Source organism: Meriones unguiculatus, chromosome 8 (assembly GCF_030254825.1).
Source record: "Meriones unguiculatus strain TT.TT164.6M chromosome 8, Bangor_MerUng_6.1, whole genome shotgun sequence".
NCBI lineage: Eukaryota > Metazoa > Chordata > Mammalia > Rodentia > Muridae > Meriones > Meriones unguiculatus.
Genome location: NC_083356.1, coordinates 116358901 through 116385164, shown reverse-complemented (window position 1 = coordinate 116385164; position 26264 = coordinate 116358901). Strand labels below are relative to the sequence as shown.

The 26264-nt window shown below is 44.4% G+C and overlaps 1 protein-coding gene across 1 annotated transcript in view; it reads right to left on the bottom strand.

Moving 5' to 3' along the window:
- Pde11a (phosphodiesterase 11A) overlaps positions 1–26264 on the bottom strand; it is a 324698-nt gene that overhangs the window by 249428 nt on the left and 49006 nt on the right. The gene's annotated exons all lie outside the window — the stretch shown is intronic.

Below are 26264 nucleotides of genomic sequence, written 5' to 3'. Positions count from 1 at the left end.
TGTGTGTAGATTCCTGGCTGCCATGCAGGTCCCACCTTCCTGCTGTCATGCCTGATGACTCTGTCCACTCTGGAACTCTGAGCCAGACTAAGCCCTTTCTTCTCTGATTTGATTTACTTGGGGCACTCTATCCCAGCAACGGAAAAGTAACTAATACAGTACATTAAAGCTGCTGTGCAGTCTACTAAAACATGGTCACATATATGGATTGTGTTAGGCTCCTCCTTTGTTCCTCTAACAAACAACATGAGCAAGAAGGACTTGTTTTCGTCACACTGCTTTAGAGGCTCAAATCCAAGGTCAGGAGACCCCTTTGCCTTGGGTGTCAGGTGGGATAGAACGCCATGATTGATGGGCGCCTGAGACAGGGAGACAGCTCACCTCATGGAGTCCAGGCAATAACAAGAAGAGCTGTGAACAGAACATACACTTCAAAGGCAAGCCTGCAGTGACTCGTTTCCTCCCATCAGATCCTGTCTTCCACAATGTTTATTAACCCCCATTAACAGGTGACTCTGTTACAGATCGATCCCATGACTCCATTAATTCATTAATCCATTTATTAGATCAGGGCCTTCATGATCCAATCACTTCCCCCAACGCCTCACCTCTAAACACTGCATTGAAGAACAAGCCTTTAACGCATGAGTCTCTATGGAGCATTTTTTTTTTTTTTTTTACCAGATCACATTGGTGTGTAAGCTGCCGGATCCTGCCTGCTCAGGCTCAGAACTGTTCTCCCAAACTACCTCTCTTTTCCAGCTATCCTCATGTTTGTTTTTGTTCGTTTGTTTGTTTGAGACAGGGTCTCTCTGTAGCTTTGGCTGTCCTGGAACTCACTCTGTAGACCAGTCTGACTTCAGACTCTCAGAGATCTGCCTGCCTCTGCTGCCCCAGTGTCGCCACCACTCCCTGGCTGTATTCATGATTATGATTGAAAGCTTTCACAATCTGTCATCGAAATTACTACAATAAATCCATCCTCCATGCCCTCAGTGCAACAAACTTCTTCCCTCCTTACATGCCTCTCTGTCCTTATTACAGCTGGCTCCTTGCTCAACAGGGAAGGGGATGTAGCAGGACAGAGGATCTGAACTGACCTGTTGCATTAGTCATCCGAATCTGTGCATCTCTTCTCTCTAGCCCTCGGCAGTGCTGACCCTTCCTGCTTCAGGACTCTCCTGCCCTGGCTTATGAACATGGGGCAAGATCACAGACCTCAGAAGCCTAGTGATTTGGGAAGACCACTGAGTGGAAAGCAGTATCCAAAATTAGGATGCAGAATTCCAGGTGAAGAAATGCCTTAGGGGTTAATGACCAACTACAGACTGAGGGCCCCCATTCCGTTTTTGATGGAGGAATCAAAACTTAATTCAGTGTCTTCCTCAGCTTTTGTATCTGCTGACTAAACGTCCAATTCACTGTTCCTTTTACATAACTGTTGGCCTGCCTGAAATTGCCTTTTTAACTTCATCAACTTGTGGGATTGCTATAAATTAAACTTATCTCGTAGTTTTTTTGAATTAGGGAGTGAAGTAGAAACAGTTATAAAATGGAGGCTCTTGCTCTGACATTCAGAAAAGCCGGCTCCCCTCGGAACTGGTAGGATCTTGTTCTTGCTGACAACATTCTGAATTACAAGTGCTAGCCCCACTTTCAGTATCTGTGATATCTACACTGTTCCGTGCAGATTTATTTAGTCTTCTTACAAAGACATTGGCCGGCTTTCTAAAAATAACTTCTTCTGAAGCAGAAAATTGACTCCATGTAAATTTTTCACTCTGTTACACATATTAAACCACATTGATTTGGGTGATGAAAAGGCAGAAAGAAATAGAGAGATGTGGGGAAGAGGCCAGTAAGGTCATACATTTCAAATCACGAGGAGTCAAGAGAACATCATCAACCTTTTCTTGTCAGAGAAATTGTTTGAGAGCCTTATCATGTCCTTGAAAATGAAAGGTGGGGTTGCCAGCGAAGGCGGAGAGTAACTCTCCTCTGAATGGAGATGGTTGGTTTTGGGTGATATATGGATATTTGGAGGTGGCTGTGACCTTAAGTGATTCTGGAAGGAACACCAGACTCTCTCTCACACACTCACACAGATACGTACTCCTGTATAAGCAGAGACAGACAGATGGACAGCTTAGAAGCTAGACTTAAATAGATTTCTGTGTGGACCTCAGGTTCTTTGCTCACACCTGTGAGCAAACCTCATCTCAGTAAGGGGGTGGCCACACTTATCAGCGTCTCAAGATGGTCGCAGCCATCCCAAATGCTAAGTAAGAGAGTTCCTCGAGGGTTCCCACCCCAAAGCATAGTGGAAAGCCCCAGAACAATGCTTATTCTGTTAGGTTTCTTGGGCAGCCATAATAGTGTCACAGTCTGGTAGCTTAGAAACGAATCCTCTCACAGCGCCAAGGCTGGCAGTTTGCAGTCAAGGTGTCAAAGGGCTGAGCTCCTTTGAAACCCATAAGGGAAGGCTCCTTCTTCGCCACTTCAGCTTCAGAGTGCCAGGGAGTCTGGGTCATGTGTGACCTCGGGCAGTGGGCGTCCAGGCTTATATCATGTTGCCCTTGGATCATTTCGAATCGCCTTTGAGAACACCTCTGTGTCTGTGCTCACTGTTTTGAAGGACAGCCATCATGCTGGAATATGGCTTGTCCTTGTGACCTCATTTATACTTGATTGTGCTCTTAAACACTCCATTTATGGATAACCCCGGGACTCTGGGTTATCAGGACTTTAGGCAATCCTTTTTGCGAGTCTGGCCGGAGAAATGATCTGAACTGACCTGTTGCATTAGTCATCCGAATCTGTGCATCTCTTTTCTCTAGCCCTCGGCAGTGCTGACCCTTCCTGCCTCAGGACTCTCCTGCCCTGGCTTATGACTATGGGTCAAGATCACAGACCTCAGAAGCCCAGTGACTTGGGAAGACCACTGAGTGGAAAATGACATCCAAAATTAGGATGCAGAATACCAGAAGAAGAAATGCCTTAGGGGTTAATGACCAACTACTGACTGAGGGCCCCCATTCCCTTTCTTATGGAAGAACCAAAACCTAATTCTAATGAAACCACTCCACCGGTATTTACTAGGCTGTGTTACTATAGATGTTTGCAATAGCTAGGGTAGTACAGAGTCGGCTACCCTTCTCTAATGGTTGTGAAAACGGGAATATGTTGAGTATAAAAACAGGTGTTGACCTGAGGGTTTTCTCCTTTTTGGCTGAATGTGCTATGTCTATTAATTATTTACTATTTATTAATTTCCCTGTCATTTATGGTTTCCTGGTTTTGAGACAAGAAAAATCCTACAGATATTTGTTTGTTTATGTGTGATTTTTACGTGTCTGCATGTACACCTGCATGCCAGAAGAGGGCAGCAGATTCTAGTACACCTGGCTGTGATCCACCACGTGGTTGACTGGGAATTGAACTCAGGACCTCCGGAAGAAACAGACGGTGCTCTTAGCCGCTGAACCATCTCTCCAACCCTGCTCCCACAGATCTTTACAACTGGGACTGTGCAGTCCTACTCCACAGCGGAGGAGCAAGAATCCTAGCTATGAACTGTCTGTTAGTCACATGGCACCCTCACTTACACTCGTCACAAATGGGAGAGAATGGTCCGAGGGACTTAACCAGTATGAACTACGGAGTTACCCACAGTGAAAAACTCCCGGCCATCTTCTTCAGCTACCCCCCTTGAATGCCTCTGCTTCGTACTGCAAAACTGTTGCATTCTTGATTCAAACCTCACCGTCAGCATGCAAAATGATAGTCAAACCCCACAAATTCATTTCTGTGCCGAAAAAGGCTTCAAGTTAGTTAATATAAAAATGGGGCTAAGGAGAGAATGCCAACAGTGGGGCGCTTGGCTTACTTTCTCAGGGCTATGTTGGTTTCCAGTTATTAAACTCATTAAATAACCAACCTCCTGTGGCAGAGACAATTGATACCCTAGTGTGAAAAAAGAAGGACCGAAGAGAACGCAGGAACAAGTTAAACTGATGACACAGAAGTTCAAGCACCTGATTTTCTTCCTCACTTTTGCAAAACACAGCTTCTCGGTTGCCCAAAATAACCCAGGGTAGCCCCGCTTCTTCCCATACCACAGATCTGAACACAGAAGAGTGTCATTTTAAATCGAGCTATGAATTAAAAACACTTGTGTTTTCCTTTGATGCCATGAAAAATTCATAGGCCGTCTTCATTTCTCATTTTAACCACAGTCTACGTGAAGCCCAGTTCTCTCCGCTCTTCTTGTCGACAGGAACCTTTCATTTCCAGAGCTTCTCACCGGGCTGTCAGTAGTGGATCACGGCCACCAGGTGGCACTATAATCAACCCGCTGCTGGCGCATATTTTAATCCGTGTTCCTTCCAAAACGTTGTCAGACCCGGTGCCAAGAAAACAGGCCAACTTTGAGGCTACAGTGCAGACTAGAAAGGGGAAAGTGTATTTCGGGAAGGAGAGCAGCTACGACAATTATATCAAAAGAATGCTTCCTACCATTGCCAAACACGGAGAGTCTTTAAAGACCTCTATGATTTACTATCATGAACCAATGACACCTAAATTCCTGAGTGTTTCGCTACTTGATGAACTCAAGGAAACTGTTTCATAAGCTCCAGGTTCCTTAAACTTTTATTTTTAAGTACATGATGCAATTTGAACCTAGACTTGTGTCACAAGAAACAGAAAACTAAGACTTAGGGCTGGGGAGACCGCTAGTCAACAAGGCCCTCCAAACCTAGGGTCACACAGTGGTCCCAGTGGGTCTCAGAGCAAAACAATGAGGTGTGACTGTGGGAAGAGATTTGTGGTGAGGAGCAGGGAGTGGGGTGTCTCCGAGGCGGGAATGTGAGCAGGTGGGATGGTGGTAACCAGAATGCATTGCGTTCAGGTATGAAGTTGTAAAGAGCAAAATCAATGAAAATTATTTTTTAAATAAACCAGATGTACTGGTGCACACTAGTAACCCCTAGCTCTGGTGAGGTAGAGCCGGGGGGATCCTGGGGCTTGCTATATGACCTAGCCTACTGGGGTGACCTCTATAGGCCAATGAAAGACCATTTCAAAAACCAAAACAAGACAAACACAGTGGAGCACACACACACACACACACGCACACACACATACAGAGAGAGAGAGAGAGAGAGAGAGAGAGAGAGAGAGAGAAAGAACCAAGAACTGTAGTTCCCTTTGGATAGCCATGACACAAACATGTCTGTAATTGGATTGTTTCACTCAGTCACTCAGGACAACTATCAATGACAGCCTAGAACAGTGACCTTCCAGTCCAGAATTTTAAAACCAATAAGGGGCTCTCACCAGAAATGCATGGCAGAACCAGCTCCCAAGGGAACACCCACCAAGAAGACGAATTAGTGACATATCATGTCTTCAGTACACTGCGCTTGCATTTCCTTCTGCTCAGTTCTCGTCTGCTTAGCAGCCATCAATCAATACCAAAATAACCATCTCTCTCTTGCTGTGTAACGGTTAGAGGGCTTGGCAAGAGAAATGGTTTAATACCAAGAGCTGAAATGTGCCTATTATTCAAAGAGACCTAGTGTAATTCGTGAGTGCATCAGAGCTGTTCTGATTTTAGTCTCTGGGGCTGAGTGGAAGAGCTGGCATGATACATTGCAGAATGCTCCATACATGTCACAGCAAGAAAGAAAAGATAGCAGCCCATGCATTACAGTTTGAGGCTGGGTAATACTGTGATGAAAAATCAGCAGCTCTTGTGGAAGGTAGGTATGGATAGGGTTTTGGTTTGCTTCCTGCCTTGGTGGTAAATTCCATGACCAAAAGCAAGTGAGGGTGAATTTCAGTTAATACTTCCACATAAGTGTCCTTCGATGAAGGAAGTCAGGGCAAGAAGTCAAGGCAGGAACGTGGAGGAAGGAACTAAAGCTGAGGTGGGGGAATGCAGCCTGATGGCTTGCTGAGGCTCATGGTCAGCTACAATTCTTACATGTCCCCTCTCCCACCTGCCTCACTATCTGTTCTGTAAAATAACAAGGTTTCTATTCTTTAGACAGGGTTTCTCTGTATAACTTCCCTGGCTGTCCTGGAACTCTCTTTGTAGACCGGGCTGTCCTGGAACTCACAGAGATCCACCTGCCTCTGCCGTCCGTGTGCTGGGATTAAAGGCGTGCACCACTGCTGCCAGCTCTGAAGATTTCTATTCTTAAACTTTAATGCTAAGGAAAAAAATGTGGCACAAAAGCAGAATTGTTTATCTAACCCAGAATCCGGTGATTTAATAAATGCCTACACAGAGCACCAGAGCAGGGTCCAGGTGCCTGTGTTTGCTTCACACTACTTTATGTCTTACGAACATGATGGTTGGAGTCATCCCCAGAGAGTGCTCTTTCACAAATCCCTTCTACCTAGAATGAACTTTCACAAATAGAAGGTCTTCAAGTAGCAAGAAAAGTACAAGGACAAAAAACCAAAACAAAACAAAACAAAACAAAACAAAACAAAACAAAAAACAGACCATGAGTTTCACTGTTCAGTTTTGTCCCAAACTAATGTAAGATTATGAGGGCCTAATCTGAAGCCAGCTACAGAAACAGAACAGAACCAAGAAAATGCTCAGCATATTGGCTCATATCTGTACTCCCCGTACTCAGGAACCAGAGGCAAGAGGACCAGAAGTTCAAGCCCAACTTCGGTTACGATAGACACAGTCTCACAAAAAGCAAATAAATAAATAGACATGGCACAACAGTATCACGAACTAGCACAACACATCCCTATAGTAATCTTCTGCACTGACATTCAAGGCAATGAGTTTCAGCTGTGACCCTCAGCTCGGCCCAAAACCCTTCTCAGTGACAGCATCCCTTTCAGTCCTGAGGAGCCAGGAAGCTGGGCAAGGCCGAGACCAACAGAAGCACCCCCAGCAGCAGGGCCATTGCCCATGGGTTTCCTCTGTCCACTATGGCTATGTTTCATGGGTATCCTGGGCTTTCTCTCTTAGCTATGGATTGAGACACGGGTTCCGACCCTGCCTCCACGACCTCATAGTTATATGCTTTGCTGTTTTCCCTCTTCTTGGAAATGTGGATATTAATGTCATATACCTCACTAGAGTCCAGGGATTAAACAGGACAGCGCATTGGGACTGCCTAGGATGGTGATCAGCACACACAGTGAGTGCAACCAACAGTGACGAAAACACAGAGGTGTGGAGCCCCATAGCAATCTGAGAAGGCTCTGCACTGTGTGTGCCGGGCCTGGCGGACGGTGGAGTGGGCCTGTCAGGGGTCCACATGCAGGAGATGCTGAGGAGTCTCTTGGGAAACAATTCCTCCCAAGGGAGGGAACTGAGCAGCAGATTTGTAAATTCCACCTTCGTGATAGTGACCCCACAGGAGGGATGTGAGTGTGCCCTGTTGGTAACATGGAGAACATGGCTGGCTGGGCTCTCTTATGTTTGTGCACCATTCTAGAAAAGAAAGAAGGAAGGGAAGGAGGAAGCACGTGAGGGAAAAGGGTAGAAAGGGATAGAGGAGGAAAGGAGAGAAGGAGGAAGGAAGAGAAAAACGGAAGGGGTGGCTAAAATCTGAAGGGGGAGGTTGACAGGAAATGGAGTTTTTTCTTTCCTCTCTTGGCAATAAAGGTTGCCGGTCATGATGGAGTGCAGAGCAGGAAGGAGCTCAGGCTATCGCCACCTAAGCAATTCTGCCTTTGTGAGGCTTAGACCAACATGTCTTACCCACCCACGATTTCCTCAGGGCACAGGCTCGGGGCTTTAGGGAGCTCTCTGTTAATAGCTTCCACGCCGCCAGGCTGTCCGTGTGCTGACCCACCCACATGTCCGTGCTGAGAGGTGAGGAGAGGAACGCTGCTGCCTAGGTCTGTCCCCAGTAACCAGAGTGTTCACTGCAAGTGTCGGAGGGATGTGTTCCCAAACGTGTCAGTTGGCCTTGCTACTGTCATCCAGATATTTGTTTCTTATTACATTGGCCATTACGTGAAAAAAGAAAGTCCCTCCCCAACAAAGTATTTTCTTAAGTTTTTAACTATCATAGGGGAACTATTAGTCTATTATGGGGTGGCTGTTAGCCGAAAGCTTACAAAACCACTAACCTGAGGAATATCCTTAGTGAAAAGTTTGATGTTTGAATCGCACTTTTCTTATATCTAAGTGGGAATAATACATATCAAACCAAACTGGTGGTTATGGACAGTAAAGAAGACTTAAACGAAAGTGTCTAACACAATGAGTCACTGTAGGCATGTTAGTTCCACATCCCTGTCGGAGTTATGATTTCTCTTCAGAAATAAGTTGTTGCATGAATGGGGAAAGGCTATTGCTTCTAGATTAATTTTGTTTGGAAATATTCAGTATGTGACAGCTACATTTAAGATGGCATCTACTCTCTTCATTCAACGCTCAAGAGACGGAAGATTTTTTTCTGTTTTGTTACAATTGTTACCTATTATATTTTTGCTTTTTAATCTGTGCTACAACATGAACAACTAAACGATATTCTATTACTAGATTTTCAATGTTTCTAGAACAGTCCCTCAGAGAAGTCTTTGTTAAGTTACTGCTCTCTCCCCTGTTGCCACAGTCCATCAAGCTGTTACAAGCTGATGCGCTGTATTAAGCTGTTTGAACTGACAACAAGAACGCTCCATGGTAATAGTTAAAGGGGAGGATTTTATCGTAGATGAGAGAGAGAACAGCTAAAGACTTCTAGAAGACTCCAAAGCAGAGAAAGACGTTGTCTAAAAAACCTGTGCCTGGCTCAAAGGATGAGATCCTAAATCCATCCTGTGTGAATAAAGAAGGTTGTTGTTATTACGTCATAAAGGAGTAGATGCTGCGTCATTGTTGATGTTGGGATAAGAAATGTCCCCTAAAGACTCATGTATTAAGACTGTTCTTGACACAGCAGTGTCCAGAGGTGGGACCTTGACTTGTAATTGGGTCATTCAGACTCTGAAACCATCAGTGGATCACTCGATGGCAGGAGTAGACACTGGGCCAAGCCCTTGAGGAACACGTTTGTCCTCTGACAACCTCTAGCCCTCCACCGTTTTTCAGGCACCGTTCACTATCACATGGCCTCAAAGCCATGGTCATTTGCCTGAGGCCCAAACGGATGGACTCAGCCAACTGCAAACTAAAACTTCTGAATGATAACTCAAGGTAAGCCTTTCCTCCCCAAAGATGTTCTCATGTATTCTGTCACAGTCACAAAAACCTTGGATTGCTGTCAGGGGACATATTTGGAACACACAGTGTTTTCATGGAACCTGAGATCTGATTGCGTACACGGACTTCACTGAACAAATGTATCTCTTTTTTGATAGAGATGAATATAAAGGAGAAATAGAGAGACAGAGAGAAAAATAGGGACACACGCACACACACACACAGAGAGAGAGAGAGAGAGAAAGAGAGAGAGAGAGATGGTGTATATGTAGTGAGATCCAGAAAATATTGCATTCAGTCTCAGGTCTTCAAAGTAAACACCTTAATTTTCAAGATATCAGGTACTGAATTTCAGTTGTCTGAACAAAATAAATGTTAATTAAGCACAAATATTCTTGTTATAGCCCAGGTGAGAAAGTTACAGGCCACCATGCATATAAGGCAAAATTAGAGTCCTTTAACAGCAGGGGACTGAGGCAAGCTCTTGCTCTGAGGAACTCTAGTCACCAAAGCTCAGGGATACAGAGTCTATAAAAGGGCAAGCCACGATGGCATCATTGTCATGTGTGGGTCACAGGAACCTGATCACATCTGTTAGATTATACAGCCATCAAATATTTTGGTTATTCATCTGAGCCATGGTCATAGTCATGGAAAACTCCCATATGTGTTGCCAAGTCAGCTGTGACTGTCCAGGGTGGTTAGGGGCTGAAAAGCACCCGGGAAGACACAAAATGGAGTCTGGATAAGAGCAGGACAAGATGGTGTTACCTTGGTCTCTTCGGTTCTAAGATGTCACTAAACAGAATTCATCCATCCATTGCATGACTGTTTCCGTTAACTCGTGTAGACCTGAGGCAAATCTTTCTATAATAGTTTTATATTTCAAACTAATAAGCCAGGCTGCACAGGTGTGCACAGTCTCTGCACTGCGTGCCTAGGAGGGCCCAGTGCTCAATTCAAAGCACCACTGTCGCAAGCTCAAAGTTGATAACAATTATGCTTTCCATTTTGCACTGATATTTCTAAATTGTGTAACTGACGCCACCAATGACTCTGGATTGTCCAGCCTACTCTTATAGAAAAGCATCTCTTCTTCACTCTCGTAGGCACTGGGACTTAGACATGACTCGATACTGGGGGTGGAGCCAGGGTGAGGACCATGGAACGCTCATTGCTCTGGTAAGTGTTTGGGAGGTGTGTGTGGAGGTAGGTTTTTTGTTTTGTTGCTTTGTTTTGTTTTTCTTTTATCAGGCTGAAGTCACCTGGGAAGAGAGAGCCTCAGTTGAGGAATTGACTTCACCAGATTGGCCTAAATGCAAGCCTGTGGGGGCATCTTCTTGATTGCTAATTGATTTGGAAGGGACAAGCCCACTGTGAGTCTTGGCAGGCCTTGGCAGGCAGTCCTGGGTTCTAAAGGTGGACCGAATAAGCCATGGGGAGAATGCCGGGAGGCATCACTCCTCTATGGCCTCTGCATCATTTCCTGCACCCAGGTTCCTGCTCAAGCTCCTGGCCTGACTTCCTTCAATGATGGGTTTTCCTGTAATCTTCTGGGATCTATTACTTCCTCAGAACAAACCAGGGTTTCCAGCAACCCCAAGCTTCCTATACTGTTTTCATAAAAACATATTGCTCTGACTTGGAAAAATCTCCATTTGATTTCTCAGAGGATGGCAGAATGAGATTGCCTGCTAACCACATCCTAAGCCCAACATATATTCTACTTTTAGTGACAGGAGTCTGATTTGGTTGTTTTCCATAGCATTCTTTTCAAGGGCCCCAATATTCATTATATGTTCCAGAACAACTGATAGGCTTAGTGCTTCTATTACGTCAGAAAATACATAAACATGACAATATGAGCAATGCGGTCTGCTTCAGGAGAGATAAGCAATTCAGTGGAGATGGGGAATGCTGTTTCCTAAGGCAATTTCAACTCTTGATGTGGTTATGAGGAAAAGCTATTAGTGGTCGTGCAGAATGAATGAAGTCCAGAGTACTTGGCCCAGGGCTAAATCTTCCTTGTCATATTCAGAGGCAAGCTACAAATAAGCAAGGAAATGAAAGCTCATTTCCCCCGTAAGACAGAAGTTATTTTTCCCTGTGAATTCCCTTATGTACAAACTGGGGGTTTATGCCCTTGGTACAGTGGGGAAATGGATCTACACACTGGTCTGTGGGATCAAACACTGATACTGGAAAGGTTCTTCACTGTAGTTAGTGAAATTTCCCCACTTCCAGAGAGAACGGCTTTTCTGACAGACAGGGTGCACAGCGCGCCTCCTCTCTGAGGTGCGCTGTTGGTCGTGTGTGTTCTCGGGGCGTCACCGCCTCTGCACCAGAACTGCCTTCCACCTGAGATGCAGGGGTACTTGTCAACACTGGAGTTGCCTCGGAGCCTCCATTCCCCTTCCTGCCAGAAACGCACGGTGGATCCAGGATGTCCACTGCAGCCAGCCATTACCAGCACATCCTACCATTGGGGCAGGGGCAGTGGACACACAAACCGACTAGGAACTGTAATTCATATCTGAGTATTTCCTACCAGATGTCTCAGAATCTTTAGAAACATGATGAAGGAAAAGCTACCTGACTGTGTGACATTTCAATCCTATCTAAACAAACACCCCACCCCACTGTTTTAGCATTTTTAAAAATCCTAAGCTGAGCCTCACAACAGCCATAATGACAGTGGAGCAAAGCTAGTCATGTGACTCGCAATAAGGTACCCTTCTCAGAAGGAAGCATGAATCACTTCACTCGGATCACTGATTTTTGGATTAGAACATATTTGTGTCTTGAATTTGTCAGCATCTCAGACTCTGTGATTTCTCCTTTAATGTCAGGAGATTGCATTCTATTTTTTTTTTTTTTTGCCTTTTTAATATAGGATTGATAGATTTAGTTTTTACTTTCAAAATGTATAGCAGCAGAGTTATGGATGTATTCAGTGGTAAATAATTTCCTTAGTATATGAAAGCTCTAAGGATGCTAAGGATTCAGAGGACCACAAAAGAAAAGAGAGAGGGAGGGAAAGAGAGAGAGGAAGGAAGGGAAGGAGGCAGGGAGACACACAGAGAGAAACACATTAGGAGACAAAACATATCTTTCATGGGTATGCCCCAGTGACCTACTTTCTCCAACTAGAAAGGAAGGAAAAACAAGCAAACAACCTTCTGTCTTACGAGTTTCTGATAAGAATAGTTTGAAAAGCATGTAAAATATGTTTTATGCCAGGGCATGAAGATGTACATATTGAGTTCATATGAAATCTGTGCAAAGTCTCTCCAGGCTTCCTGAGTACTCAGGAGAGGGTTTACAGCTTTACACGAGGACAGGAAGGCCTTTCTTTCTTTCTTTCTTTCTTTCTTTCTTTCTTTCTTTCTTTCTTTCTTTCTTTCTTTTTCTTTCTTTCTTCCTTTCTTTCTTTCTTTCTTATATTCATTATATGAAATACTTCAGCAAATCAGAATAATTCTGGAGGAATAAAATGAATGTATGATTATCACTTCATCTGCAAAACTAATTGCACAGTTACTGAAAACGATTTCAATAAGCAAACAGCTTCTGACCGTTTTCAAGCCTAGTGTTCCGCTTATGCCTCCGCTCAGCTCCAAGGGAAACAGGAGGAGCTCAAGGAAGCCTCCCGCCTGCACTCCTCCCCGAGTGCTATCCGTCCAGCTATTCTGAAGTGCTGGTGGGGTTTCCTGAATCCTAAACGAAAGCTCTCCTCTCTGTCCTTCACTGAAGTACAATAGATTTGTCCTGCTATATGATAATCTCAGTCTTGCTGAAATCAGATCAAAATGCTAGACAGAGGATGCACACCTTCAAGACTTCAGGGGTTCTTGTCCTGTTTTCGTGACTTCGCCTTGATTTCATGTTCACTTCCTCACTGTGTGAGACACATCTTCCCCCACACTTGCTGTAGGACCATCCTACACACGTAAGCGTATGCCCTTCCTCCTATCAATATGCCTACTATCATTTATCGCACAGCTGTTGGTCCCTTGGCAAGAGGAAAGTTTTCTGTCCCCTAAACAAACCAGGAAGCAACCAGGATGGTCACACTGACCTGCTGTTTCCAGGGAGGCTCCTCAGCCAGGCTTCCCTGCGGAAGTTGGCTACCCCATGGCTTTGCTTTCCAAGTACTACAGGGCTTTGTGCGTTCAGCTCTGTCTTCTAGGACTCTGCCTTGGGCATCGCCCACATTGCTGTCAGGAGAAAGGCCCTGTGATGATGGAGTTCAGAGACAACCTGCTTTCAGCTCTGTGGTTTTCTTCCTTCCTTCTTTCCTTCCTTCCTTCCTTCCTTCCTTCCTTCCTTCCTTCCTTCCTTCCTTCTTCCCTTCCTTTCTTCCTTATCTTCCTTCCTTCCTTTCATCCTTCTTTCCTTCCTTTTCTCCTTCCTTCCTTCCTTCCTTCCTTTTCCTTTTTTTCCAAGAAAGGGTTTCTCTGTGTCACCTTGGTTTTGAACTCACAAAAGTCTGCCTGCCCCTTTAGTGCTGGGATTAAAGGTGTGTGCTGCCACCACCCCAGCTAGCTCTGTAGTTTTCTAACTGTGCAGCCTGTAGCAAAAAGTCTCAAGAATCTAAATCTCCTTTTCGGTCCTAAATGGTTTATTTTCAACAAAATAATTTCATGTCTGTTCTCTTTTTATGATTTTCACTCAGAGGAGATAATTCTCAGCAATTTCTCATGAGGTTTAGAAAATAAGACTCTCATTCAGTTGTCATCTCTCTAACGAGCTCAGTGCGCATTGGGCAAGAGCGACTTCATTGTCACAGTCTTCCATACTATCACATTTTCTACGGACTGATCAGCTGCATGTTCTAGAATGTCAGGTTACAGCATCTCTACCATGAACGTAGTGAGAGCTCTCTGCTTTATCCTTCCTCTTTCTACATGGTGAGGACACCCAATCCACTGCTAACAAAAAGACTAGACAGGCACACAGACTCGGGGCTTGATCTCAGCTCAGATCCATGTTCATGATGTATGTCATGATATACAAGGAGCAAAGAAGAAGTGGAGAAGTGAGAGGCAGATAAACTCAGAAAAGTCTGAACAGCTTAAATATGCATGAAGGTCATAAGAGTATGTGTCCAAACATTTTTTTTCTAGGAATAGCCTTCCAAAGGGTGGTTGTGACCCTGTATTTCCAGCACAAACAGAACAGTGATATGCCGGTCGGTGACTTACTGATCTGTGCGTGGCCAGGCAAAGAACAACCCTTGCTTGGCCCAGCGATCTGTGTGCAACCTGCCCTTGGCAACAGCTTGAAGACAAGGGAGGAAGAAAGTAAGGAGTGCTTGTGTTTTACTGAAGAAATCCGTGCTGTAGACTGAGAGTCTGTCGTTTGTTGTCTCCAGACAGATGGCTCCTCAAAGATCCAAACTGCGAAAGCCTGCGTGGCACTGCGCCACAGCACCAGGACCAGAGCTGAAAGCCGTGGGCATTCTAGATCTAAAGAAGAAATGTTGCTCAAGGAAGAGCATAGACTCTTCCAGAAAGTTCAGGTGCATCGTGCCAGATGCTAAGTAGAGACTGTGTGTGTGTGTGTGTGTGTGTGTGTGTGTGTGTGCGCGCGCAAATGTGAAGGTACATTCATCCACACTTATATGAAGGCCAGTGGTCTACATCAGATATCTTCCACTTACTTGGTGTGAAAAGTGTTTCTCACAGAACCTAAAGCTCACCGTTTTAGCTGGCCAGTGAAGCCCCAGATCTGCTTGTCCCCCCGCCCAAGCCCGAATCCCTGAGGCTAGATGCATACTGTTATGCCAAACCTCTACCTGAAGGCTGGCGATCCAAACTTGGGCCTCCAGCTCTCAGCTTTGTAAACCTGATGGTGATGGTGATGATGATGGTGGTGATGATGATTGTAAGGATGATGATTGTGGTGATGCTACTGCTGGTGGTGGTAACGATGGTGGTGGTGGTGATAACTGTAATGATGATGATGATAGGAGGAATGAGAGGAAGGAGGAGGAGAGTCTTTGAAAACAAAATAACTCAAGTAATAAAACACTAGCAATGGAGCTGGGTTTTGCACTCGCAACCACTGGGCAGTCCTAAACAGGAAGGCATTGAGTTCCCACAGTTACTTCCTATATTGTCTAGACGAAGTCCTTCCAACACACCACATGTGCCTTACAGATGAATGAAGTCAAGGTCCAGCCATCCGATAGTCAGTTCATTCTCACGGGGCATCATTTCAAACTGTCTCCAGCAGGAGAATTTCATTACTGCCTTCCAGTTTTATGTAAGCCCCCTTTCAGGGACTGTGTGGAATAGACCTTAAAGCGTCTCTGGGCAGCACTAACTCACATAACCTCATTTTTCAAAGCTGTTCATTACTTCAATCCTCTCCCAGCACGCTCCCGCTCCAGCTTGGGCCTCCCATGGGGGACCTCAGTCCTGCTCTGGTAGATGGGGTGCTTGCATTTTCCTCATTTCTTAATGGAGTGTGCCCAATCTGAGGAGAGAAAAATGCTCCTTTGTTGATTGACAAGCAGATCAGACTCTGCCCATAAAGTAGCCTTACAATCATATCTAGCCAGGATATTACCCAGGGCAGATCACAGAGGCATAAAAAGAAATAATTGAAAATGATAAAAAGTGATGGCTACATTTCTACCTCAAATACCAAAAGGAGGAAAAGGAAAAATACCTAAATATGTCTTTTGAATGAATAGATTATTAGAAATAGAAAATATGACAATGTCATAAATTTAGCTTATATTCCATTTTCAGTTGTCCAATAAGATCTATCACATGGCTTCATTTAAACGGCACAGTCCCTAATCTGACTAAGCATAGGGAGGGGACATCCCCGATTGGCCACAGGGTGATTTACCCAGAACACCTCCCACTTCTGCCAGCCACAACAAGGCACGATGCAAAATCTGATTTTTAAGTAGAATTTTTTTTTTTTTACAGAAAAAAAACTAGAGATGGGTTGGGGGTCAGGGGAGCACATGCATTATTTATTTTTGTCAGTAAACACAAGAAATGGAACAAAATAATAATAAAAATTTCATAGCTTTTACATATATACCACATGGCTATATATGCATGGAGTCATTATATCTTAATCATATATATTAAGATATAATAGGAATCCATCTTGTGTGTGTGCGTGTATGCATGCCTGTGCACATGCCTGCATGCGTGTGTGCATGCGTGCCCTTGTGTACGTGCGTGTTAGGAAAGTATTTGCATGGGTATGTGCGGGTGCGTGTGTTTGTGTGGGTCAGCATTGGGTGTCTTTGTTGACACCTTGTTTTTCGGGGCAGGGTCCCTTACCCAACCTGGACTGTATCCGTTTGACTGGGCAGACTAACCTGTCTCCATGCCCGCGCCCTTCCCAGCGCTGACTCTTGGTTGAGGTCTGGGAACCCGGGCTCAGGGACCTCACGCTTGCTCAGCAGACCCCGCAGTGACTGAGCCGTTTTCCGGTCCCAACCTTTCCCATTTTCCTTGCACACAGAAGGCTCACGCTCGGCCACAGGTGTTCTTGAAAGGCTGAGCTGACACCAAAACCATTTAGAAATGATATGTCCCTTAGTCACACACTCTCCGCCTCCTAGTTATTAAGCACGGGCATGCTCCCATTTCAGTTACCTGCCTACACATGTGTATCGGGGCAGGGAAAGCTCTGTGTTTCCAAGGCCCTGAAGGTGAGACAACAGGAAACCAATGAACATGCACTGTCACCATGTAAAGACAGGCGGGTGACAGGCAGGTGACACTTGTCCTGGATCTGCGACATAGGTGAGGTGACCCTCTGCGCACTCAAACCCAACCACATTCAGTGTCCACACTCATCCAGTGAGGGTGGAAGTGCGCACGCCCGGGCCTGCTGTGAAGAGGAACGAGGTCTTGCGCGCAGAGACCAATCACGGAACAGACACTTCATAACCCTTTCCATTATTTTCTCGCTTAAGAAGAAAAACAAACACGGTGGAATACTGTTTGTTGCTTGCGAAGCTTACGATTTTCATTCAGTCCTTGGCAAGGAAAATGTGCAGCGTTGTGTTTATGAGTTCAGGGACCTGGGATTCGTGTGTTATCAGGGAGCAGATAGTTGCCCTAGCAACAGTGGATGCTCCAGGAGGAAGGGAGAGATGGCTCAGTGGTTAAGAGTGCTGTGCTGACTGCTCTTCCACAGAAGTCAGGCTCAAATCCCAGCACTCATATGGTAGTTGACAACTGTAATGCCAGTTCCAGGGGATCTGACCCACTCTTTTGGCTTCTTACAGGCACAGAGCCTGTATGTGCAGGCAAAACGCCCATACACATACAATAATAAAAGTTTAAAATTTTGTGTTCATAAACAAATTTATATTCCAGAGGTTTTGAGAAAGACATTCTCCCAAATGTGGCCATGATAGTGGCCCAGAGGTCTCTGCCTTCAAAAGCACGAGGCTTTGTTGCTGGTAAAAGTAATGGTTCCTATAGGTCCATGGGGAGTGGCACTGTTAGGAGGTGTGGCCTTATTGGAGGAGGTGTGGCCTTGTTGGAGAAAGTGTGTCCTAGCCTCCTTTGGCTTCGAGGAATGGAGCTATAGAGCTGTCAGCTACTTCTCCAGTACCATGTCTGCCTGCATGTTACCATGCCTCCCACCTTGACGGCCGGGGACTAAACCCCTGAAACTGTAAGCCAGACCCAATTCAATGTTTTCCCTCTAAGAATTGCCGCGGTCATGGCGTCTCTTCACGGCACTGGAAACCCTAACTAAGACAGGTAGTAACTCCTCTGACAACCGCCACCAGTGACATTCAAGATCCTGTGTCACTTAGAATATGCTAGAGCACCTCCTCCCACACTAAAAGTTGTTAAGCTGTAACAAGTTCCAAGCTTGTAACCTTAGGCATGGACCCTGAGGTTGCCCAACCCTGGCACAGGGCTAAAGAGCACATCTGCCTGAGGCCCATACCTAGAACCAGGGTCGCCTTCTGAAATGCAGTAAGAGAGGCTTTGAGCGCCTAAACACAGGAATTTGTGAAGAGCGGGTGAGCTATTTGACCCAACTTGAAAGCAGGTTTTTGTGTAAGTGTCTTTATCTGCAGCAGAATCCCATCTGAGATCTGTTTCCACTAAAATAAAACATCCAGCACAAAGGAAAACAGTCCACTCCCTCCTAATTCAAATTTCTTGGCAGACGTTTTGCTGTGCCTCGTCGCTAGCCCGAATAATCTAGAGGTTGCATGTGACCAGATTAGCTTACGTCGGTGTGCATCGTGGCTGGCTTGTTTCCCGAGCAACGGCTGATGAATTCCTTGTATAATCCGTGCACATACAGAACAAATCAAAGGAGTGAAAATAAAATGAAATTGGAAACCAAGGACATGGTGGGGCATGGTGGGGCATGGTGGGGCATGGTGGGGCAGGAAAAGCTGGAGTTCAAGTCACCTCAGCTGCACAGGAGTTCAAGGCCAGCCTAGACTAGGAGAAAGTGAGAAGTGACTTGCTAATGGCTACAGGGTGTGGGGGTGAAATGCCTTGAAACTGTGTTAATAGTTACATAGTATGCAAATGTGCTAATGGCTCATTCAATTGCAAATGTGCTAATTCAGTTGTAGGTGTGTGAGTTAAATGTATGTGCATTATATCTCAATAAAGACATTTTAAAAACTTCTTTCAAACCTCTTCACCCAGTCATCCTAATAGTTTGAATCACACTGAATTGCAGGAATTGGTTCGTGTCTGACCTATGACACAGCACTTTAATAGTCCAACAGAAAAGCACCCTAAGGTGACTGCCAAAGTTCACTTATTTGTTAAGGGGTTAATAGTAACTTTATAATATGATTTTGAAAACAATCTAAATGTTAAGAAACAAAATGATTAAACATACTTAGATAATTACGAAGTAGAAACTGATTTAACCTTTCAAATCAGATGTTTGAAAAATGGCTTAAAATATGATAAAATAGTCTATATACTACACACTATAAATTTGGGGATATTTTATAGGTAGTAATAAATAAGCACAGGGAACATCAAGAAAAGCAATATATTTTCTGAATATATTTCTGAAAGAGGTTTATGGGTGATATAAATTCTGCTTTTTTTGTACTTTTCAAACTTTCTACAATAAATTAATATGATTTTACAGTTAGAAAATGACCTTATCATAAAAGGAAAACATTGAAAAGAGATAGATATGCAAGTCAAAGAAAGCTAAGTGTACTTGATTTCCACTCAATTCCACTTACAGTAAAAAAAAAAAAAAAAAAAAAAAAATAGAATTTTCCAAAATTCATTGCAGGTCAGACTGGAATTACAGAGTGAGGTTCTGTCTCCTGGGGGGAAAGAGGAGGAAAAGGAGGAGGAGGAGGCTAGAGAAGAGTAGCCAGGTGGAGTAATGCATCCCACCACCCAGGAGGCTGAAGCAGGATTGCCCCGAATGTGAGGCCAGTCCTGGCTGCACAAAAAGTTCCAGGTCAGCTTGAGCTACATGGTAAGATGCTGTCAAGAAGAAGAAGGAGGAGGAGGAGGAGGAGGAGGAGGAGAAATTCAAGAATTTGAGCATGAAACAACCTTGGGTTTATTCAGACAATAGCACTAGGCTATTTATTCAGCTACAGTTGCCTGCCTCAGTTTGAATTCTCCAGAAACTAAGGATCCACGACACCTGCTCTGGTTCCCTAACAACATTCTTCCTGCCAACGAGTGCTTACTGATTTCTAATCTGCAAGTGTAAAGCGCTCTTGTCTAAGTCATGTGCAAGGACACGTTTTTAAGACAGTCATCTGTTGTTTTGACTTCCTTAGACAGGACTTACCTGTTTCATGTCCTAGCAGCCATTAAAAGCTGTGGATTTATTAGTCCCTTGGTATGAGATGGCCTACCTCTGCCTCGCCCCTAAGCCTTCCCTTCCAGATCTGCCATAATCTCGTCTGTTTAGTCCAGCCATGTCACGTTTGGGTCAAGCAGACTCCTAATCTCCTCCACTGGAGTAAGCACAGCTAATGTTGTGATTAGAACTTGATAGTCTTGGGAAAACAGCCCAGGATGCTTGGGATGGGCACAGCAAACAAGCAAGCTTGGGTGCTGGAGGGATAGGCGCACTTACCACGCTTGCAGAGGGGTGGGGTTCGGTTCCCAGCACCCACACGGGGAGGCTTCTGACTATGTACCTCCAGCTCCAGAAAACGGAATGCCATTTTCTAGCCTTTAAGGGCACATTTGCACGCGTGCACACACACACACACACACACACACACGAATACAAACACAAAGACACAAACCATGCACACAAAGAAAAATAAAATAAACTATAAAAAAACAAACAAACAAGTGCCAGGTGGTGGCAGCTCATGCCTTTTAACCCAGAACTCGGGAGGCAAAGGCAGATAGACCTCTGAGTTTTTAGGCCAGCATGGTGTACAGAGTGAGTTCCAGGACAGCCACGGCTACACAGAGAAACCCTGTCTCAGAAATGAACAAAAACAGAAAACAAAACAAATATAAAGCAAGTTTGGCACATAAGACTGCCTAGAGAGACACATTTTATCCTGAGATAAAGGGAAAGGAAACAGATTGCATTGAAGTCAGTCATGATTTATTGCAGTTTTCTATATTTTACTTACTATCATCGTGTGTGTGTGTGTGTGTGTGTGTGTGTGTGTGTGTGTGTGTGTGTGTGTGTGAATGATTGTGGGTGTATGCATGCCACAGCTTGCATGTGAAGGTCAGAACTTTACAGAGCTGGTTTTGTCCTTCCGTGGGTTCCAGATACACCCTCGGAGGACGTCAGAATGTTCTCCGCAAGACTGTCAATCAAACCGTATGCCAAGCCCCCAGAATACAGCCTACACTGTGTAGACGCCATCCTTTGTCAAATCATAGTGTCCAAAATTCACCCTGAGTTCCGACAGGAACGTGTTTGGAAAACTTGGTTATTTCTGAAACTCTTGGTCAAATACCGTCCAGTGAACACATGGGCTGTGAATGAACTGGCCACTGGTGCTCTCACAGTGACTGTTTGGACCCTGGGCAATCACCACTAAAAGGCAAACGGTGTCGTGATTCAATCATGGGTTAGCTGTAGATAAAATATTAACAAGTTATAGGCTTTGATCCAAATTTCCCCCCAGACTAAGATCTTATTGATTAAACACAAGTTGAAAGAACAAGCCATCTGCAGGGACACTTGAGCCCTCTTTTGCTGAACACTAATATTTAATCACAATTTTATGGCAACATGTTCAAAAAGCTTAGCCTGGGTATAACCAAAACGTGCAAATAATGGCTGTGTATGCAGGGGGGCTTTTCTCACAGTCAGTTCATGCCTTGATCCTCTGGGGTTTAAGCACCTTAAACGCAATGAGGTGTTAGCAGGAAACAGTAAGCGCTCCTGGCAGAAGGACTACAGTGTGGCCCTGACATCCGTGGTTCTCAGCCTGTGGGTGAGGACCCCTTTGGGAGATGAATGACCCTTTCAAAAAGGTTGCCTAAGACCACAGGAAAACACAAATAATTTCACAGTGACTCATAACAGTAGCGAAATTACAGTTACTAAGTAGCAATGAAAATAATTTTAGGGTTGGGAGTCACCACAGCATGAGGAACTGTATTCAAGGGTCACAGCCTTAAGGAGGGTGAGAGCCATCACTGTAGTTCAAAGCATTTGGAAAACTTGGTGTCTTAATGTGTCTCTTAGCATCTTTTTTAGAACCCATTCAGACAATGGGGAAAAAAATCCATCTATCTTTGGTGTCAGCAAGTTGCTTTATTAAATCGACTAGTTGTTTGGGAGTTGGCTATAATGGTAGAACTGCAGCTTGCAGCCATGTCTAAAGATATTCAGATTAAAAAGAAATCAATCATATGCTAGCCAAACTATGTTAGTAGCCTTCTCAAATTGTACCCACCTTTCTGAGATCACCAACCTGTCTCTCCTTCAGTACAATGAATCCAACATCATCCTCAACACAACGAACCTGATGTCTTTTTTGTACCTTTGATACCTCCCAGCTGCTACAGACCATCCTCCCGAGCAGAACATGCTTTGAAGTGGAAGGCCCAGGGCCTACGAGATCCTCCCCGTTATCTGCTGTGAGTCTCGTGCTAATGTCTCGTGGCAAACCTGAACTCCGCAGAGACTCATTAGTGCCATCCGGGCAGCCTCCTCAATGCCAGTTGGCAGCGCAGCACTGCCAGGAACAAGTGCTGGAACATGGCCAGTCCCCAGCAGCTGAGCTCTGCTAGCAGTACCCCAGCTCCAAAGGATGGCAGTACCATCAGCATACGGGCAGAGCCCGACGTTCTGGATTGGAGGCTGGAAGCAGTTAACCACAGGCTAAGAAACTCCACAACACCAACCAAAGCAGACCTTCGGGCCATGACTCTTACACACGTTCACCACCAAAAGGCAACTGCAATAGACATGGTCTGCTTTATGGAACATGAGAAGAGACAACATCTTTGCTAGCAAAGTGTGCACAGCCTGGGAGGGTGGGTAAGCGCCCACGCTCACTGCCATTTCCCAGTGGTCATGCCAGCGAGCCCAAAAGTATTAATAGGTCACCAGGGTTGCTTCTATCCAACTCATAATTACATTCTGCAAAAGTAATGTCTCCCTTTACTCCCTTTGAATAACAAAGGGCTAAGTTAACTGGATGTAAGGACTCTAATCATACAACCTAAATCATCTAGCTTATGCACATCCCCGGAAATAGGAACATTCGCTTAGAACCCAGGCAGTGAACCAGAAAATTCCAGTCATCCCTTCTCCGTGGCCTTCCTTTGTGTGCACCTCCAGCATGAATTACCAGACTAGTAATTTGCCGGTGTGTGGCTGAAATGATTAATAAATTCACATGGGAGACTGGAATTCGTGCAAAACTCCCCCTGCTGCCAATTAAATTCTGGCTAATTATCCAAGACTTTTAAAGAGCATGGTGGCATTAAAGCCGCTGAAATGAAAGCTTTAGGACAGGGCTGGGTGACTGTCTGCCTGTATCAGATGAAGACAAGCACCAGAGAAGGAACCAATGACCTTTCCAAGCTCCCGCCAATAATTACTGAACGACACCACATAGCCACCGAGTCTTTGTCCACAGCCACAGAACTTTCAAGAAGCAAGATAAACTCCTATTCACCATGACATTAGCTGCATAAATATCCCTAGATGAATATCATACATTTAATCTTTTCTGTGTCTTGAAGTATTTGCTAGTTTTCATACCTCAAAGTGTTTTAAAATTATGCTACATATAATTTGCAATCTAAAAAAATGGAATTTTAAGATGAGAGGACAAAAATAATGTTATGCTAATTACACAATACATTTACATGTCTGATGACAAAGCAGCTGCATCTTGCCCACTGATGCGGGTTACCCTAAACTCTTACTGTTTGTTAACTGCTTCACTCCTCACAGCAACTCTTTGAGGAAGGCTTTGAAGCTCAGAAGGTCCAGCCAGCTTGTCCAGGCTCACTCAGCTAAGGAGAAAATGCTTGAACCTGTCTTGGAGGCATTCTGACTCCAGAATCTCTCTCAGGTGCTCAGGTATGCACAAACCTACCTTTCGTTTCCTTGTCTCCTTACCAGTGGGCAACCCAGAAATTACAGGCGCATCTGGACTTTAAAAGGCTCGTGCTTGTTTGTTTGCTTTGGTTTTGTTTTTTTAAGATTTTAATTTTTAAACATGTGTGTCTGTGTGTGGATTTCTGCCCATGAGGGCAGTCTCCATGGAGCCCAGAAGAGGGCGTCAGATTCCCTGGAGCCGGAGTTACAGGTGGTTGCGAGCCACCATGCGGATGCTAGGAACTGAACTCAGATCCTCTGCAAGAGCAGTCCTCACTCCTAACATCTGAGTCATCTGTCCAGCCTGCCACTGCAGGACCTTGTGCTCCTCTGAATGTAGAAGGAGGTTGTCTGAAACCTGCCTGGAAGATCAAGGGAAACTGACCTTAGATCTTAAATGTGAATTGAGCCGAGTCAGCAGAGCATGGAGAATGGTCTTGTCCAACACTCCCGTCATTCTAAACGAGTTCAGAGATTTTGAAAGTTTCTGACAAAGACTTGGCTTGCCTTTTGGCTCAGCAAATTTCAATCTTTGACATGCACCCCAAGGAAATAAGAAAGCAAAAGGTGATGTGTTCAAGACGTCACTCAGCTCGCTCACTCACATGCAACTTACAGTCTTCAAAAGCTGGAACTTTAAGACATCAAGACATACAAATGATTTTCACATGCAGCAAGTGTACCGTGACCCAGACTGAATTAGTTAACAGCTGTAAGCAGTCCAAAGTAAAGGACAGAGAAACAACGTTATATAGAAAAAAGTAAGTTAGAAAGCTTTTTAATCACCCCAAATGGAAAATACAGAATATATTCACATGTAGACAGATAGGGAAGAATCAAATTTCTGTTTACATTTTACATAGAGAGAATGTAAGGCTGTTCATGGTGGCACACGTGTAAGCTCAGCATTCAGGACACAGTCACGGTGGGCTCACCAAAAGCTTGAGACCAGCCTGGTCAACATAGCAACTTCCAGGCAGGTAAGGCTACATAGTGAGACTTTTTCTCAAAAACAAGAAGTAGAATACAAACTAACATAAGGATAATCTTAAAGAAGGAAATAAAAACAGTATATTAATTAATAGAGTGATATAGTAAAATCAGGAACTCATAATAAAACCCCAGTGCCAGAAGAGTACCTGGCATAGAGATGGCATTAATAAAAACCTCTGTTTAATGAAAACAAACAGGCAATCTAATGAAATTGTGCTACGAAGAAGTCAGCCACCACCACTTGCATTTGACAGGCTCCAAGGGCCAGGAACAGCATATTCTATGGTGAAAAGAGGGGGAGACTTAAATATGCTTTGATCTGAGGTTTTGGTATGAGGATACTGAAGGACAGATATTGCAAAACCCCTTGACCTCGGGTAATAGCTCAGGGAACATTTTCTTCCTGGCCCTGAGTTGGCAGAAGCCTGGATGAGGAAAGGTGTACTAGTCAGGGAGCACAGCCCCACTGCTCTGAGCTCATTGCTGCTGAGATTATGATAAGGGCGTGTACTGGCGAGGGTGGGTCCAATTACGTCATCATGAATGGTCTGATCTTTTCCTGTTTGCATATGGGATCTCTCATTGTATCTTACAGAATATGCATTTCATACTGATCACAGAATACACAGCTAAAGGGGAGGTGGCTTGAGGAAGGGCTGAGCTTCTGGTCCCTCTGGCTGAATGTTCTTCCTGTCGCCTCTACAAATTCAGCAACCGGAGGTTCCAATGGATAGAAACTTAGAAACAAATCACACCAGTGGTTCTCAACCTTCATAAAGCTGCAGTCCTTTAGCGCAGTTCATGTTGTAGCGACCCCTGACCGTGAAAACGATCGTGAAATTATTCCTCTGCTACTTTATAACTGTAATTTTGCTATTCTTACAAACTGTAATCTGATACTCGTCCAGTGGTGGTCGTGATCCATAGGTTGAGAACAACTGAGTTACACAGAGGTAATTTTTCCCTGAGACTTGCCTGATGTACTGTCAGTGTGCCGGGAGGTCTTCCTGGTTTCCCTGTGTCCTTTCATGGAATCCCCTTTCGACACAGAGGAAGTAATTTTAATACAAATATCACTGTAAATTTCACACAGGAAGCTGTAAAACCACGTTGCCGTTGCCATTCCTCATTGGAAGAGACAGCTGATTGTATCCTTTTCCACCAAACATTTCTAGAATTTAGTTTCTATTCTTTTCCTCACCGTGACTATTAGATACACAACACTAGAATCCTTGCAAGAGGAAACCAACACAGGCTAGACATTACCAACATAAAATGTTTTATAACTGTGTCACCTGGGTGAACACAATCTACCCGGCCTAACTGCTAAAACTCCCAAGCAGTGAAAATATTATATATATATATATTTTTTTTTTAATATACTGGAAGAAAAAAAGATACTATGGGCACATGAAACAATTGTAGAAGAAAATAATCATAACTTTTTGAGCAAGAAAATAGGATCCACTCTAAGAGATAATCTTTCTGAGAATAAGTGACCAATACAAAAGAAAAAAATTAAACTCTCACGGAAAATATT